This window comes from Hibiscus syriacus, unplaced genomic scaffold (genome assembly GCF_006381635.1).
Source record: "Hibiscus syriacus cultivar Baekdansim isolate YM2019G1 unplaced genomic scaffold, ASM638163v2 tig00016725_pilon, whole genome shotgun sequence".
In the NCBI taxonomy this organism is placed as follows: domain Eukaryota; kingdom Viridiplantae; phylum Streptophyta; class Magnoliopsida; order Malvales; family Malvaceae; genus Hibiscus; species Hibiscus syriacus.
Window position 1 is genome coordinate 1,904,378 of NW_024062391.1, and position 18,301 is coordinate 1,922,678.

The 18,301-nt window shown below is 40.1% G+C and overlaps 1 pseudogene; it reads right to left on the reverse strand.

Moving 5' to 3' along the window:
- LOC120208637 overlaps positions 1-18,301 on the reverse strand; it is a 74,157-nt pseudogene that overhangs the window by 21,294 nt on the left and 34,562 nt on the right.

The window sequence follows — 18,301 nt, forward strand, 5'->3', positions numbered from 1 at the left end:
AGACAACCAAAGATACGTAATTCCGAGTATATGGGATCACATTGGTATAGAACTTGAGTTGGAGACTTAAATCCTAGAACTTTGGTTCGAAGGATGTGTAGGAGATATGTGGCCATCTCTAAAGCATGATTCCAAAAGGAAAGAGGTAAAGAAGCATGAGCAAGTAAGGTCCGGATTATATTGTTTATAGATTTTATGTGGTGTTCGGCTTTTCCATTTTGAGGTGATGTATGAGGACAAGAAAGATGGAAGAGCATGCCATGGTTATTAAAAAACTCTTTTAAAGTGCCATTAATATATTCCGTGCCATTGTCACATTGAAATGTCTTAATATCACGAGTAAATTGTGTACGTATTAGACTATGAAAGGATTGGAACAAGTGTTTGACTTGAGATTTCTTAGCAATGGGAAACGTCCACAAGAATTTAATGTAATCATCAAGAAAAAGAACATAATAACAATGGCCAGATGTACTCATGACAGGCGAAGTCCAAAGATCACTGTGAATAATATCAAAAGGAGAAGCAGTTATCGACATAGAATCATAAAACGGTAACTTAGAAAGTTTCCTAAGAGGGCAAGATAAACAAAAAGTTTTACAAGCCTTATTACAATCAATAAAATATTTACTTCTAAGAGACCTAAAATTAACATTATCGGGATGTCCTAGACGGTTATGCCAAATATCAGATGAAATAGTAGTAAAAGATGAATTATTGACTGGAAGAGTGGCTTGATTAATGAAGAATAGAGGATAAAGGTCACTGGTACTGTCACATCTCACTAGTCTGGCTCCCGTCTGTAAGTCATTAACGGAAAAACCAAGGGGATCAAATTCAACGGAAACTGAATTATCTTTGGTGAAGTTACGGACAGATATTAAATTTTTAATCAATTTAGGAGCATGTAACAAATTGTTCAAGTGAAACAGGGGGTAAAGGCGAGGCAAAATAGTACTACCGTAACCAATAATTGAAACTAGATGTTCACTACCCACAACAATGTTATTATGTTTAATGCTCGAATTTAAATAAGAAGAAAATATATCTTGGTCCGAAGTCATGTGAGATGTACTGCCGGTGTCCATGTAGAAATTTCGATCCGGCTGAGAGTGGGATAGAGCATTCATCGCTGCCTCGATGTCCGTAGGAGTGTAGCTACTGTATGGAGATGCTGGACTGAACGAAGCTACTGCAGTATAGGCTTGAGGACGTGAGCCTAGTAGTCCAGGCCTAGTAGGACTTGACCCAACAGTAGGAGCAACACCGGTTTTTGGGGGCCAAGATGCAGTAGAGTATGGGCATAGTGGAGGGTTGGGCCACTGAGCCAACCAAGGTGCCCATTCGACCCATGGTTGTTGCTGCCAATTGAATGGCACAAGCCCATGTTGTTTTTGGCCCACTTGGCCATTTCCATTCTTGCTCTTCCCAGAAGACTTAGTGTTCGATTTTTTTTACTTGTTCCCCTTAGATGTCGAACGTGATGAAGCAGAGGTGCCAGAATCTGAGCCTGCAACAAGAGCGGCTTGGTTACCGGAGCTTCCTTCCTTCGCCAAGCGATTCTTAATGGTCCGCTCCGCATGCTTGAGACGGGATCGACAACTTTCAAAGGAGGGTAGAAGTTCTTGGTTTTGAATGATGTCAACCGTTCTGGCATAGGCCTCATGCAGCCCGGCCGTGAGTTTGAGAACCAATCTACTGTTGGAGAGAGGGGCATCAACATCGGCAAGGCGATCGACCAAGGATTTGATGTGATTACAATAGCTATCAATTGACGAGAAATTGCCGAAATCAAGGTCCGTAAGTTCTTCTTCAAGGTGGGTAGCCCGAGAATCCTTGTTGTCCTGAAACATCGATTCGAGGCGTGACCACGCCCCTTGAGCGGTGTCATCTTTAAGCAAGATAGCATGAAGGAGGTCCATGGAGATAGTCCCATAAATCCACTGGAGTAACGCGGCATCAAAACGCTTCCATAAGGTCGGGTCGGTTGCTTTGGATGCGGCATAGGCGGTGATATCCTCTTTCTCCGTAGGAGGGATAATGTGGTGATGTAAATTATAAACCCTAACAAGAACCTTGAATAAGGCCACCCAAGAATGATACATACTGTGCTCCGTATCCAATGTGATAGGGATTAGGAACTTGACATTGGTTATAGTGAGAGCGGGATAAAACTTAGGTGATGCGAATATTTGAGAGTGCAGCGGAAGAAGAAAAAGATGGGGAAAGAGAGGTGGTAATTAGGGAGATTTTGGATCGTAGAAGGCTGATACCATGAAAGATTGTAATGTCCTGATTTCAATTAGAAACTTCAGAATATATACATTGTACATTGAGTATTCTAAGCCTAGAAATTAGTAACTAATTAGCAAAGAGTAAGGCAGAATATTCATAAGATTATCGCCTTTACAAAAATAGGAGATATGTACAACTATAAAATATATTTATCAGATATTCTAACAAAAACAGTGAGCCATTATCAGAAATAGTAAATAAACATTCAATGACCAAATTAGAAGAAAAAAAAATAGACCACAAAAGAAAATACGTGAGACTACAAGGTGTCTTGTCCTAATTAGACCAAAACTTTTAGGAGAACACAAAACCCCTAGCCTTTCCCGGATGTTATTTTCTCCTTTTTGTGCACCGCATCTCTCTTCTCCCCTCTTTCTTTTATTTTTTACCATTTGTAAACCTTAACCCCAAAAAGATTAGAAAACTCTCAAGTGTTCCTCTACTCTCCACGGCTGGGACTCCTACAATCTCTGGTTCATTGGCGTCAAATCCTTAATTTTTTATGACAAATTAGGATTTTTTATCAATGACTTCCTCGAAGAAATACTACGAGGAGAAAAATTGCTTTCTTATCCAATGCTTCATTTTCTTTAAACATCATGAAATTGCATCTTTCATGCGATATTTGTCCTTAAATTTTGATAATTTAATGGACTTGAGACGGAAATTAATTGTGCAGAGAGGACAAAGAGGAAGAACCAGAGCAACAGAAGTACAGAGACAGAGCTAAGGGACACATCTGACCTCCATTCTACGATAGGGGAAGCTAGTTCGGTGGATATTCATCATGTTCTGGAGTTGCGGTCTCCAATTATTATTAAGGTATAAAGAATGTCTAGTTGCTTTCTAATAATTATGTTTTGTATGTGAAACAATAAAACAATACAACCTTTTCTAAAATCATATTAGTGTAAATCCATGAATGGATGTATCAGTATATTTTCAAACATTGATGTTGTCTGTTGAACTATTAGTGCATTGCACATTGAAGTGAAATCCCTACCTTACTAACATTCTTTCAGTGGTTGAATTATCTTATATCTCTATTTCTATTTTGATATTGTGCATTCTGATTGAGAAGGACATATAAGCAAAATTTTGATGATAAACTTAATTAGAATCATGGAAGAACTAAGACCCTTCTCTGATACAATGAACAATGAAATAGAAATTTCTTTCTCGAGTGGATTTAATGCTACTTCTAGTCTGTAACTTTAGATTTTTGGTTCTATTGGTATTGTTTTGCTTTCTTTTGGAATTCCTCATTCTGTATCCCTAGCATTGATTTTTCTTTTCTAATATGAAGAATTTTTCATTTTGTTCTTTCTAGTTCCCCTTATGGTTCTTTTGTCCAAACCGCATACTTTGTTGCAATGAACTCATTGATTTGAAAGAAAATAAATTGTGTATTTAAAACAGTTGGTACTATAATGCCTCATTGTCTATAACCCTGTTTTATGCAATTCAGGGTGTTATAATCCACTAATTCCCTTTATATTTTGCTTTCAATTCAATAACTTATCTAAATCCCCTGACAATTACAGTTTTCTCCAACTCAGATCAGAGTGTCATACTGCAATTAGTTGCTACATTGACGACAATTATAGTTTTCTCCAACTTAGATCAGAGTGTAGATACAATCGAGTTAAAAAAAGAGTTTGAAGAATAAAAAAGATGAAATTAATAACTATAAGTCAAATTTTGAATTGATTCAAAATCAAATGGAAGTTATGAGATCTACTTTGTTAGCTGTTGGAATTCAAGTGCTATCACTTCAATTTTCAAGTAAACAATATAGTTAATCAAATAAAATTATTATATAATATTAATTGTAGTAACTAATGTTGATTATTTTTTAATTTGTAGCTTCAAATGATACCATGAACTCAACATCAACAGAATCACAACTGACTCAAGGTTTGGACTGAGATTGCTACAACGAAATATTCCACAAGTCATATTATTATCATATTATTTTTATTTTCTGTAAACATTTAAATATTTTTATATTTATAGAAATGAAATTATTGTGTATTTAGTGAAATATTTGTCTAAATCTTATTATTTTGCAATAAGTTAACTATTTTATTTTATTTATTTAGATTTGTATAAATAATTTTATTTTAATATATATTGTCATTAAAATGTCATAGAATATAAATTGTTTGTGTTTTGCTACAATATCTTTTCGTCACATATAAGTTGATTTTAATGCATTATTTGTGTTTTGCTACAATAATCTTTTCGTCACATATAAGTTGATTTTAATGCATTATTTGTGAAAATATAAATTATCAATAACGAAATCTTATTTAATTTAGTGACGTAACCAACTGTCATAGAATATAAATTATAAAGTGATGTTATGCGTAAACGTCATTCATAATATTATTAGGTAATATTTATATTATGTCACTGAAAATGTGACAATATCTCTTTCGTCACATATAGGTTGATTTGAATGTATTATCCATGACTATATAAATCATCAATAACGAAATTTTACATAATTTAGTGACATAATTAGTTGTCATTGAATATTAATTATATAGTGACGTTATATATAAATGTCATCCATGCTACTATTAGGTGACGATATACTACGTTACTAACAATGTGACAATTTTCTTTTCGTCACGTATACATTGAAATTATTGTGTTATTGGTGACGATATGATTTATTAATGACGAAAATGTACATCATTTGGTGACAAAAGTAATTTTCACTGAATGCAAATTAAATTGTGACGTTATCCATTAGCGTCACTATATATTTAACAATACATGACGATAACACATACATCACCACTTTTGACATTTAGTGACACACCTAGGGTGACGATTGTCGTGACATTGACTTTTACATCACAAAATACATCTAGTGACATAAATTGATGTTTTAGTGACAATAACCTACATGCCACTAATAAAAAAAATTTGTTGTAGTGCTTTGATACCTTCAGAAAATGGAAGGCCATAGTGGAAAATGAGATTGGTTTGAAAGTCAAGCGGTTGAGATCTGATAATAGAGGAGAGTACAGAGATAGTAGATTCAGAGAATTTTGCGCAAACAATGGGATCAAGATGGAGACAAAAGTTCCCATGACACTGCAGTAGAATAGCGTAGCAGAGCGCATGAACAAAACTCTAAATGAACGTGCCAGAAGCATGAGGATACATGCTGGCTTGCTCAAATTGCTATAGGCTGAAGCTATCAACACTGCAGCTTACCTGATCAACTGTGGGCCCTCAATTCCCTTGGATGGTGGAATACCAGAGAAAGTTTGGAGCAGAAAAGAAATAAACCTTTCACACTTAAGAGTGTTTGGTTGTATTTCTTATGTACACATAAATTCTGCTGAAAGAAGTAAACTTGATACTAAGTCCAACACATGTGTCTTTGTTGGTTACGGTGGTGATGATTTTGGTTACCGGTTTTGGGACTATAAAAATCGAAAGATCATCAGAAGCAGAGATGTCATTTTCAATGAGAATGTGATGTACAAAGACATGTCAACCATAGAATTAAGTAGCTCCAATACCGAAGCTGAAACAAAGGAATTTGCTGAGTTTGAGGAGATTTTTGGAAATGATGTTCAGATCAATCCTGAAGCAGTTCAAGAAGAATCAGGCACACCAGAACTGAGATGCTCCTCCAGAATTCCTAAACCAACCCAACGTTATTCGCCTTCTTTGCACTACTTGCTGCTGACTAACAATGGTGAACCAGAGTGCTATGATGAAGCAATGCAGGTGGAGGATTCAGTCAAGTGGGAGTCTTCCATGAAAGATGAGATGGACTCGCTTATGTCAAATTAGACGTGGGAATTAGTTGAATTACCATCATGCAAGAAAGCGCTCCATAACAAGTGGGTTTACAGGATCAAAGAAGAGCACGATGGGAGCAATATGATCAAAGAAGATCACGATGGGAGCAAACGCTACAAAGAAAGAATTGTTGTCAAAGTTTTTCAGCAAAAAGAAGGTATTGACTACAATGAAATTTTCTCTCCAGTCGTGAAGCTGTCTACAATCAAACTGGTGTTGAAAATTGTAGCTGCAGAGAATCTACATCTTGAGCAGTTAGATGTAAAGATAGCTTTCCTTTATGGTGATTTGGAGGAAAAATATATATATGAGGCAGCCAGAAGGCTTCATAGAGGCAGACAAGAAAAACCTGGTATGCAGGTTAAAGAAGAGCTTGTATGGTTTAAAACAAACTCCTAGACAGTGGTGCAAGAAGTTTGATAGCTTCATGGGTAGCAGCGATTTTACAAGATGCTAAGCATATCATTGTTGCTACATCAAGAAGTTTGACAACAACTTCATTATTTTATTGTTGTACGTTGATAACATGCTCGTTGCAGGCTCAGACATGCAAGAGATTATAAACTTGAAGCAAAAATTGTCGAAGCAAAAATTGTCGAAGCAGTTTGAAATGAAAGATCTGGGCGCTACAAAGAAGATTCTTGGGATGAGGATTAAGAGAGACACAAAGTCGGGGACTTTGATGTTATCACAGGTTGAGTAAATCAACAAAGTACTCTCCAGGTTCAACATGCAAGATGCTAAACCAGTAAGTACACCTTTATGTGTTCATTTTAGACTCTCCAAATAACAGTCACCAAAGACAGAGGAAGGACGTGCACTCATGGTGAAGGTGCAATATGCCTCAGCAATTAAAAGTCTGATGTATGCCATGGTTTTGTACTAGACCAAATATTGCTCAAGCAGTGGCAGCTGTTAGCAGGTACATGAATAATAAGGGTAAGGTACACTAGGAAGCAGTCAAATGGATCCTTAGATATCTACGGGGTACCACAAACAAAGCAATTTGTTTCAAAGGTGGAGATACGATACTGACAGACTATGTAGATACTGACTTAGCCGAAAATGTTGACATCAGAAGAAGCACTACAGGATATGTCTATAATCTAGGAGGTACCACAGTGAGTTGAGTTTCTCAACTACAGAAGATAGTTGTTCGCTCCACAAATGAAGCAAAATATGTCGCTGTTATGGAAGCCAACATGGAGATGGTTTGGCTCCAAAGTTTCTTGGAAGAGTTAGGCAAGAAACAAGAAAACAATGTCTTGTATTGCGATAGTCAAATTGCTATCCATCTAGCGAAGAATCTGTCTTTTCATTCCAGGACGAAGCACATACAATTGCGATATCATTTTATCCAGTTTCTTCTGGAAGATGGGATTTTGAAACTTGAAAAGGTTAGTGGAGCTCAAAATTCGACAGACATGTTAACAAAGACGGTGACTACAGACAAACTGAAGTTGTGTTAAGCTTCAATTGGCATGCAAGAGCAACAAGACCAGAAATGCTGCTGCATTGATCGAGGTGTGAAAACATATTAAAATTAGTCTTTAATTGAGAGATTGTTGGTCAAACTTACAGTTTCCATAAATGACAATAGTAGAAATTGGTTGCCAAATTAGTTGGCAAGCCAACAACCCAATTGATGGTGCATCATTTGTTGAAAATAAGGAAAGTCAATTAAATGAATTAGTTGGTAGAAATAGAATGGGGGGAACTTCTGCATCTATAAATAGCTCACCCCAACAAGATCTTAATCAATCTAAGCAAGAAACACAAAAGAAAAGCTTGGATAAAAAAGCTTTAGTGATAGAAAATTGAGAACAATTTTCAGGTTGTAATCGGGTTGTGAGTTGTGAATTTTTTTTGTAAACACGTGTAAATTTTCTCCCTTTAGTAAAAGATTTGTAGCAGTTTGGAGACGTAGGCATAATTGGTCGAACTCCGTTATTAATTTCATGTGTTATTATTCCGCTTTTATTTCGCATTCTTACTAATCTGGTCATAGGGAATTTACTCGTTTAATTTCCCAACAGGTTAGCCTGAAAGGCACCAGCTCAGGCTTCTCCAAATGCAATCCCTTGTCACATAAGCAACTAAAATCGACATGAACACAGTCACCTGTGGTAGAATCGAGAAGAACGTTCTCCCCATGCCGTTCACCAAGACCCACAATATGCCCAACCATGAACCAAACAACTGTTGTGTGCATAAGCAGCTAACCAAGCAGCAAGCTCTGAAAAAGTAGTCAAAAACCATTGTTGGAAAACTGGGGATAACATTGGAAGAATCTTGTTCTTCAACATCTCATCTTCTGGTATTTTACCAGAGCATTGATCATAAATCCGTTTAATCTGGGGATTTGTCTTCTGCTGTCAAATTTGCTACATGTGATATAAATGTCTTGAAGAATATGACGTAGACCTTGACTACGGGGAACCCATTCCACCATGCCACAGTCCTCTGTAAGAGGAATCACCGCAAACGTACGAATGTATAACTTCCTCCTACGACTTTCAGGGTACTTTGACAGTAAGCGGTTTATCATTGCAGTAAACTCCATCATGCGGGCATCTTTCCTTAGGTCATCTTTGGGTTTGATGAGGAATGGACGTTCAATGCCATCACTGCCCAATAATACAATCTGAAAATACATCAATCGCATCAGGGTTACAAAGATGATATAACACTTCACTATTTAGACTCCTCTGACAATTGATTTATAGAATGTAATGGAGACCACATTCACTAATAAGTGAAATACCATAGAAACTATAGAAAAACTATGGCGTAACTATCTAGTTCAGAAATCTACCTGATTTAGAGTCTTGAATTTAGACCAGAACAATAAGAAAAAGGATGGGGCTTACATGGTATTTCAAATACTATAAAATTCCCGGTACAAATATAGGCATTTTATTTTAAATTTCATATTGCTTTCTCAGTCTACCTAAAATATAGGCGCTAGACAAAGTTATGACATGAGATATAGGCAGGTGATTGGTGACCCAACCAAATAAACAAGTACAAGAAAAAAAATTAAAGGAAAAAATATCCCTCTTTTGGAAAAGAAAACCAGGAAGTGGGAATTACATACTTTCTTAGGTCGCTGAAGAGATGAAAGAATCTCAGCCTCATCAGCTATTCCAGATATCGTAGGGAGCTCCACACCAGAAAAGATATCAGAAGAAAGAGATTCAGTGAGATCCGCATCGTAGGTTGGCAGACTGACAGTAAGAGATTGTTGAATTGGCATGACAATTCCAAGAGGCATCATCCCTTTCAATGCACTAAATTCAGTTGAGATATTAATATTCCTTGATTTTGACTGGCCGGAATGGAAACACAGCTTGATAAGATGATCAATCAGGCTAGCAAACTGCACAAACAAATTGTTACCACTAGTACCATGGCTAAAACCTTTCCGTGCAACTTGAATGATTTCTGCAGCTGCTTCCCACCTAGAAGGAACTGTGGACTTTGAAACTGCTGCCATAATCCATAGTGCTTGTTGTGGATTTTTCTGAACAACAGAAATGATGATGTTCTTGACCAATTTAACAACATCTTCATTTTGGTGGCAAATTCTAGAAACCAGCTGAGGTAGGTCTGTTAACCACTGATAGGTTGGCAAATCCTTCAAACAGCCTCGAATTATACTAGTTACCTGCCAAAAGATGAATCACATAAACAGTGTCCATCATCAAGGAATAGCTAAAAAAAGTGTCACTGCTTTTAAAAGAAATAACAGAAAAAGTTTATACTGATTTGTTGAACCTAACTTCCCTTGGAGGTTTTTTCAAATCCTTATTAGAGGCAGCTGCACTTCGCTGATAAATGCTCCCGAAGTCAAACCACAGGGTTAACAACCTAGGAAGTGCTTGAAAAAGATTTTTGTGACCTCGATGAAGCCCCTTTGCATAAAATAAAAGTACATCAGAAAGCTAATACCACCAGTGTTTTTCAGTGTTCGAGCTTGAAGTAGTAATGGCGATGCTGAGGGAATTATCCTGGGACCTAACTCAAAATTCTCTTCTTGACGCTTCCTGGCATCAACAAGTACTTCATCACAATATTTAGCAATATAAAAGTATCCTTTCTCCCACTTGGGTTGCAGTTCCCTCACCCTGGAATAAAGACTTATTACATCCTTCTGATGCTTCGGCCAAGTGTAATGAATCCACTTAGAATATAGGAGGGTTTTCGCTCTCTCTTGGTTTTCATTCATAGCTTGAGTATCATAAGGTAAAGGTTGTGGGTTAAGCGGAACCAATGAAAGGCTAGTAATTGATGATATTGCTGCAGAGCCTACAACCTCCACTGGCATGTAGACTTGTTACATCCTCCTGCTGCTTCTGCCCAGTGTAATGAATCCACTTAGAATATTGGAGGAGGGTTTTCGCTATCTCTTGGTTTTCATTCATAGCTTGAGTATCATAAGGTAAAGGTTGTGGGTTAAGCGGAACCAAAGAAAGGCTAGTAATTGATGATATTGCTGCAGAGCCTACAATCTCCACTGGCATGTTCAGAAGAGGTTGCTGCAACTCAGCAATGGCACCATTAGAGCATCTAGTGCTCCATAGAAGCTTAGCCTTTTCCATGTGAACATTTGGTACGCCAGAAGCCTGTGCCTCTAGAATTGCTTGGTTGGCTGTTTCATAATGGCCAGCCAAACGACAGAGCTTTGCTTATTGAAGCCAACAGTTCCCAACTTGAGCACCAAGGCTACTGGCACCAAAAACCAGTCCCCTAAAAGCCAACAATGGCTCCCTTGCCCAGAGCGATGGTTGTGTAAACCTAAGTCTACTTTCCCAGTTCCCCATGATTTTTGAGAATCCAAAACCACCCAGATGAAATGATTTCTCCAGGAAAGATGAAAAGAGTATGGAAGTCCTCTAGCTCTCATAGCAAGTGAAGCTTAACAATATTTGGATAAGCCCGTGTATAAGAATCCATGCCTGCAGCAGCAAGAGAAGCAATGAGAGATTGTTTGGATAGTGCAATTTTCTCAGCAACAGAGAACTGATCCTTCTTCATCATTGACTGCAGAATCTTCGCCACGTCCAGGTCAAAAGAAGCATTACTTTCAGAGCTGCTACATAGTAAGCCCTCTTCATCTGCCCCACTAAGGTACTCATCCATCAGGTCCCACCTTCCAAGCCTCCATGCAGCCTGCACACCCTTCATGCACCAAGTTTTCTTGTATTTGGGTATTCTTGAAATTAGGCCATCCACATGAGTAACCATGGCCTGAAGATGGCACATATTTAATAAACAGTTGAGAACATCAGAATGCCTCTGAACAGAGGTCGGTTCCATCTGCAAGGCCTGCTCACAAACTGTCAAAACTTCTGCCCAGTTTCCATCCTTTTTGTTTATTAAGAGTTAATCCTGTGCACTTAGCGACTTACGTAAGCATGCTAGTCCTAACAATCCATCAGGTCGTCCAGACAACTGTATATTTACATCAGATATGGGATATCTTCATCTTCAAAAATGCCACTTCTCACGGCAGACGGATTAAAGGAACCTGATCTTCCTCTCACAAATGATTCAAAGAACATTAAAGATCTTGCATAGGCCTGACACCTGAAAGAAGCCCTAGCAAGGGTAACCTTTGGAATTGCACTTAAAAGCTCAGAAACATGTTTACACTGTACAAGTAGTTGATCTTAACTTGCAGATAAAGCCAAACATTGATCATTAGACTTGGATGCCTGCTGGTTTGATGCTGATGATAAAGACTGAAAGAGAGCAAGCTCTTGTTTAACATCATCCACCCACTGACCAAGATTATCAAGAAGAGTAAAAACTGCTTGAATGCAAACTTCACTCTGTCCACTAGTCACTCCATAAACAGCTGTTCTCTGAGCTGCAGCATTAAGAACTGATTGGATTTCTTCTGTAATACCATGCCGAGCCTCTTCCGTGCCATGACAGACAGCATTGAGGACTAAATATGGCAGTAGATACATTGCTGTTTGCATATCATGGCGAACTAAACCTCGACAAGCATTAAATATACTTGCACGAGATCCGATTGCATGTACGGTCAGCTTTTTTATCCAAGAGAAAATCCACCTTCTGAATGACATTGGAGGTCTATAAATTGGTGCCGCAGATGCAGAATCAGCCACATTTGGAAGCTGAAATCTAGAGGGCAAGCAAGGGGCAATTATCTCTTTAACATAATTAGAAAACCGATCCCATAATTTCTGACCCCTACTATTGTTCCCACTGCTACTATCAGAAGCCTTGATCCCCAAGGAACTGGTTTTTGAAGGCTCTTTATCCTTCTTAGCCTGTGATATAGAAGCAACATTCTCATCTAGTGATGCCTCACAACCTGCAATCTTTAAAACCTCTTGTATAGCCAAAGCAGCAGAGTCCTGAACAACGGTGTCGGGTGCCGCCCTGAAAGCCCTTGCTAGATGCTTATGAATCAACTCAAATGTAAGGTCATCGTTTGAGCATTGAATTTTAAAGCGTTGGCATGAAACATTCCTTAATTTTGCAGGGTCAACTGCACCAAAAGCTCCAAGGCAATCGGCACACATTAATTTTAGCCGCTGTCCTACTACAATCCTTGATTCCTCAGCACAACCTCAGAGCAAAGATGATATCAAAGAGCTCAAAATATCCATGTCTGAACCACCTTCACCATTTACCAGAGCTGCGACATCTTCCTTTCTTAATTTCAGCAACTTGCTCAACTCACTGACTACCATATATCTTACATTCAGGTTCTCATGATTCAGACCAGCAACAACATCTCGTAATTGAATTTTCAGAGTCATTGCTCCACGGGCTTCTTGTATAGCTTTGTTCACTTCCATTAAAGCTGGAATACTGGGCAAAAGAGGAAACTCATGAATACGCTCTTTCAAAATAACCCTGTTCTTTAATACAAGTCCTTCTAGAATTTCCACCACCTTATGCAAATTTGCAAACGAATTATCTGTATCTTTCTCCAGCAAGGGTATAAGAGCAGAAAAAACTTGAGAAATTACATTTTTAGTGCTAGATGGTGGTACCATTGCCAACTGCACAATGAAATAATGCAATACAGAGAGCCGTTCAGATTGGAGTGATTCTTTACAAATAGCATGCATGAGAAGCACCATTAACTTTGGTACATAGGTATTCAGGTGTGATAGGCCACGTCGTTCCACAAGACTCCGTAAACCAAATCCCAAATATTTGGGATGATCCGTTACGTGAAGAAGGCATGCAGCTTGACTGGGTCAGTAAGCATGACTGGGTCCGTGAGCATCTACGCAGGAGGCGCGCATGAAGTTAGCACGAACGCACGAAGTGGATGATTTCCGTTAGTGTCATTCTATTTTTAAGCTTTGTTTTATTCTGTTTTAGGCTCTGTTTTCATGAGCAGCAGTTTCGGTTCTTAGTCCGCAAGTCAGTCCGCATTTCTATTATTGTTTCCTTTTATTTCGGTGTAATTCTGCTATTTAAGCAGAAGAGAATTATTAATGAAGTATCAATCATTGTTGAGTCAATTTGTGGTACTTTCTCACCAGAAGAGAACAACTATCCTACCATATTTAATTTATCATATGTGTTGGGACCTATCAATTGGCCTCAGAGCCAGGTTCATTTTACTATGGGAACCAATAAAGAGAGAATTGAACATCTGGAGGTCGGACTCGGTGAAGTTCAAGAGGGGCTACACCGGATGGAGCTGGGCATGGCGGATCGATTGCGACACGTTGAAGAGACTCTTAACCGTCTCTCCGAGGTGCTCCTTGCCAACCAAGAACCTCCAAACCAAGGTAATCAAAACCGTGAAGGTCACAATGGGGGACGACTTGTGGTATCCTCCAAAACAACAAAATTAGAATTTCCACGATTTTCAGGAGATGATCCTACGGAATGGTTCAACCGAGTAAACCAGTTTTTCGAGTTCCAAAATACTCCCGACAACCAAAAGGTTTCTTTAGCATCTTACCATTTGGAAGGAGAAGCCAACCAGTGGTGGCAATGGATTCGCCGGACTTTTCAAGACGAAGGTCGAGTTATTTCATGGATCGATTTTGAAGAGGAACTCTGGGCGCGTTTTGGGCCATCAGACTGCGAAGACTTTGACGAGGCTCTGTCCCGTATTCGGCAGACGGGTTCCCTGCGTGATTACCAACGGGAATTCGAACAATTAGGCAACCGGGTCAAAGGTTGGACACAGAAGGCTTTGGTGGGCACCTTCATGGGTGGTTTGAAGACAGAAATTTCGGATGGAATCCGTATGTTTAAACCACAAACTTTGAAGGATGCTATACGTTTTGCAAGGATGAGAGATGATCAACTAATGAGACAAAGGAGGATCTTACGACCTGGCCCTCCATTACGAGCTCCCCCAGTTCTTCCACCAGCAAATCGGGCAGCACCTGACGCTCCAGTTCGACGACTGAGTTGGGAGGAAATGCAGCGACGACGTCTTCAAGGTTTATGTTTTAATTGTAACGAACGTTTTACTGCAGGTCATAGATGTCAAGGGCCCCGGATACTAATGTTGGAGGGCTACGAGGACAATAACAACGTTATCTATGATGAAGTCAATGAAGAAAGAAATACGGGAAGACACCAGGAGGAGAATCTAGAACCAGAGATTACATTGCATGCATTAACGGGCTGGTCAGCGCCCAAGACCATGCGAGTAGCAGCTAGAATCGGTGACCACGACGTCATTATATTAATTGACAGCGGATCGACTCACAATTTCCTGAGTGAGCGTTTAGCTAACTTGCTGCGATTACCAGTGATTCCAACAGAGACTTTTCCCGTTCGGGTTGCTAATGGAGAATCTCTTAGATGTCAAGGAAGGTTCGAAGGGGTACGAATCAATTTGCAGGGCACTGTGTTTTCCTTAACTATTTATTCCCTACCTCTCACAGGATTGGACGTAGTACTTGGGATTCAATGGCTTGAATTACTTGGTGCCGTGGTGTGCGACTGGAAACAGTTGACCATGGAATTTTTATGGGAAAACCAACCCAGGAGATTAGTCGGCGTCGACGGGCAAGACATCCAAGCCGCGTCACTCAAGGAGCTAACCAAGAATTGTCGCCCCAGTCAAACGCTGTTTGCGTTATGCTTCCAGATCGCTCAAGCGGAAACACCGATGAATATTCATCCAAGCATGCAAAAATTATTGCAGGAATTTTCTGATCTGTTCATAGAGCCCTCATGCTTACCACCACCAAGGGAAGTGGACCACTGTATTAATCTTAAGGAAGGAACCGAAGCAATAAACGTTCGGCCTTATCGGTACGCACATTATCAGAAAAATGAGATCGAAAAATAGGTCCAGGATATGCTGCAATCGGGCCTTGTTCAAACCAGCACTAGCCCATTTTCATCACCCGTATTGCTAGTAAAAAAGAAAGACGGGAATTGGCGCTTTTGCACAGATTACCGGGCACTCAACGCCGCAACCATTAAAGATCGATTTCCGATACCAACAGTAGATGATATGTTGGATGAGCTCCACGGTGCTGCATATTTTACCAAACTCGATCTGCGAGCGGGCTACCATCAGGTACGCGTTAAACCAAATGACGTCCATAAAACTGCTTTTCGGACACATAATGGTCATTACGAATACTTAGTAATGCCGTTCGGTTTATGTAACGCACCTTCAACATTTCAAGCTATCATGAACTCCATCTTTCGTCCGCATCTTAGAAAATTTATATTAGTTTTCTTTGATGATATTCTAATCTATAGTCCGGATTGGGACCACCATTTATTACATGTAAAGCAAACCTTTGAAATATTAAGGCAGCATCGATTCTTTGTAAAATCTAGCAAGTGTGCATTTGGGCAGCAAGAACTGGAGTACTTGGGCCACATCATCACTAGTCAAGGCGTGAAAGTGGATGACAAAAAAATTGCTGCTATGGTAGCCTGGCCACAACCCACTAACATTTCGGAACTACGTGGTTTTTTAGGCTTGACAGGTTATTACCGGAAGTTCGTCAAAAACTACGGTATCATAGCTAGACCTCTCACCAATCTTCTCAAAAAGGGGCAATTCGGATGGCATGAGGAAGCTGGACGTGCCTTTCTTGCTCTCAAACGGGCCATGACGACCACTCCTATACTGGCCATGCCAAACTTCAATGAATCTTTTACTATTGAAACGGATGCGTCAGGAGAAGGCATCGGAGCAGTTCTATCTCAACGTGGCAAGCCAGTGGCATACATGAGCCGAACTCTCGGAGTGGCTAAGAAATCATGGTCGACGTACGCTAAGGAAATGTTGGCTATCATCGAAGCCATACGTACGTGGCGGCCTTACCTTCTAGGCCAGAAATTCTATATTCAGACCGATCAATGCAGCCTCAAATATTTTTTAGAGCAGCGAATAGCAACTCCGGAGCAGCAAAAATGGGTCGCTAAGCTGTTGGGTTACGATTATGAAATTACATACAAACCAGGCCGAGAGAACTCTGCAGCTGATGCTCTCTCTCGAAAACAGGGCAGTCCCGTCCTTCAAAATATTTTTTTTCCGCAAGTTAGCTTGTGGGAAGAAATTAAAAGAGCTGCAGAAAAGGACCCCTACATCCAAGCAAAAAGCCGTGTGGCCACAGAACAACCTGGAAGTTCGTATACGTGGTGCAAAGGACTCTTACGCTACAAAGGCAGGATTATTGTTCCAAACGACACAGCTTTACGGGCTAAATTGCTGCACGAGATGCATGACACCAAGGTGGGGGGTCATTCGGGTGTCTTACGTACATTTAAGAAGCTGGGACAACAATTTTACTGGCCGGGGATGCATGGAGCAGTGCAAAACTACGTAAAGGGATGTGAAGTTTGCCAGAAAATTAAAACCGAAACCTTGGCTCCAGTTGGACTCCTTCAGCCACTACCCATTCCGTGCCAAGTATGGGACGACATCTCCCTAGATTTTATTGAAGGGTTACCGACCTCACAAGGAAGAGACACCATAATGGTAGTTGTCGACAGATTCAGTAAGTCCGCACATTTCCTAACCTTAAGCCATCCTTTCACTGCAAAAAATGTGGCAGAAAAATTTGTCGAAGGCATTATCAAGCTTCACGGAATGCCCAAGTTAATTGTTAGTGATCGGGATCCGATTTTCATCAGCAATTTTTGGCAAGAATTCTTCAAGATGTCGGGCACCAAACTGAAGCTCAGTTCCTCATACCATCCCCAAACGGATGGCCAAACGGAAGTCATCAACCGTTGCGTCGAACAGTATCTACGGTGTTTTGTTCATCAGTGGCCACGGAAATGGTGTTCATACTTACCATGGGCTGAATATTGGTACAATACAACATACCACATTTCGACTGGAATGACTCCTTTCCAAGCGCTGTATGGGCGGTTACCACCCTCTATTCCGACGTACAAAGATGGTCTCTCTCCAGTAGACGAAGTTGACCAACAACTCATGCGCCGAGATGAACTGCTACGGCAATTAAAGGTTAATTTAGAGAGATCGCAGAATCGAATGAAGCAGTTGGCAGATCGAAAACGGAGGGACATTACGTTCAATATCGGTGACTGGGTGCTGTTGAAGCTACATCCATATCGCCAGCAAACGGTCTTTAAACGGATCCACCAAAAACTTGCTAGCCGTTTTTTCGGACCCTATCAGATTCTCGAGAGAATTGGGCCAGTCGCATATAAATTACAGCTTCCGGAGGAAGCACGCGTTCACCCGATGTTTCATGTATCGCTACTTAAAAGCTACCAGCTTAATGAGGACGTCAATCGGGAGAGGGCTGAAACTAAACGAGTGGAGCTACCACCTTTCTCCGACGATGGGGTAGTCATCTTAGAACCTCAAACTATTTTAGATTACCGATGGCTCAAGCAAGGGACTCAGCTGGTTGAAGAAGGCTTGGTGCAATGGAAACACCTTCCACCCGAAGAGGCAACGTGGGAATCAACAGCCAAGCTGAAGGAAATGTTTCCGCGTCTGGACCTTGAGGACAAGGATCCGCTTGTTGGGGGAAGTAATGATAGGCCACGTCGTTCCACAAGACTCCGTAAACCAAATCCCAAATATTTGGGATGATCCGTTACGTGAAGAAGGCATGCAGCTTGACTGGGTCAGTAAGCATGACTGGGTCCGTGAGCATCTACGCAGGAGGCGCGCATGAAGTCAGCACGAACGCACGAAGCGGATGATTTCCGT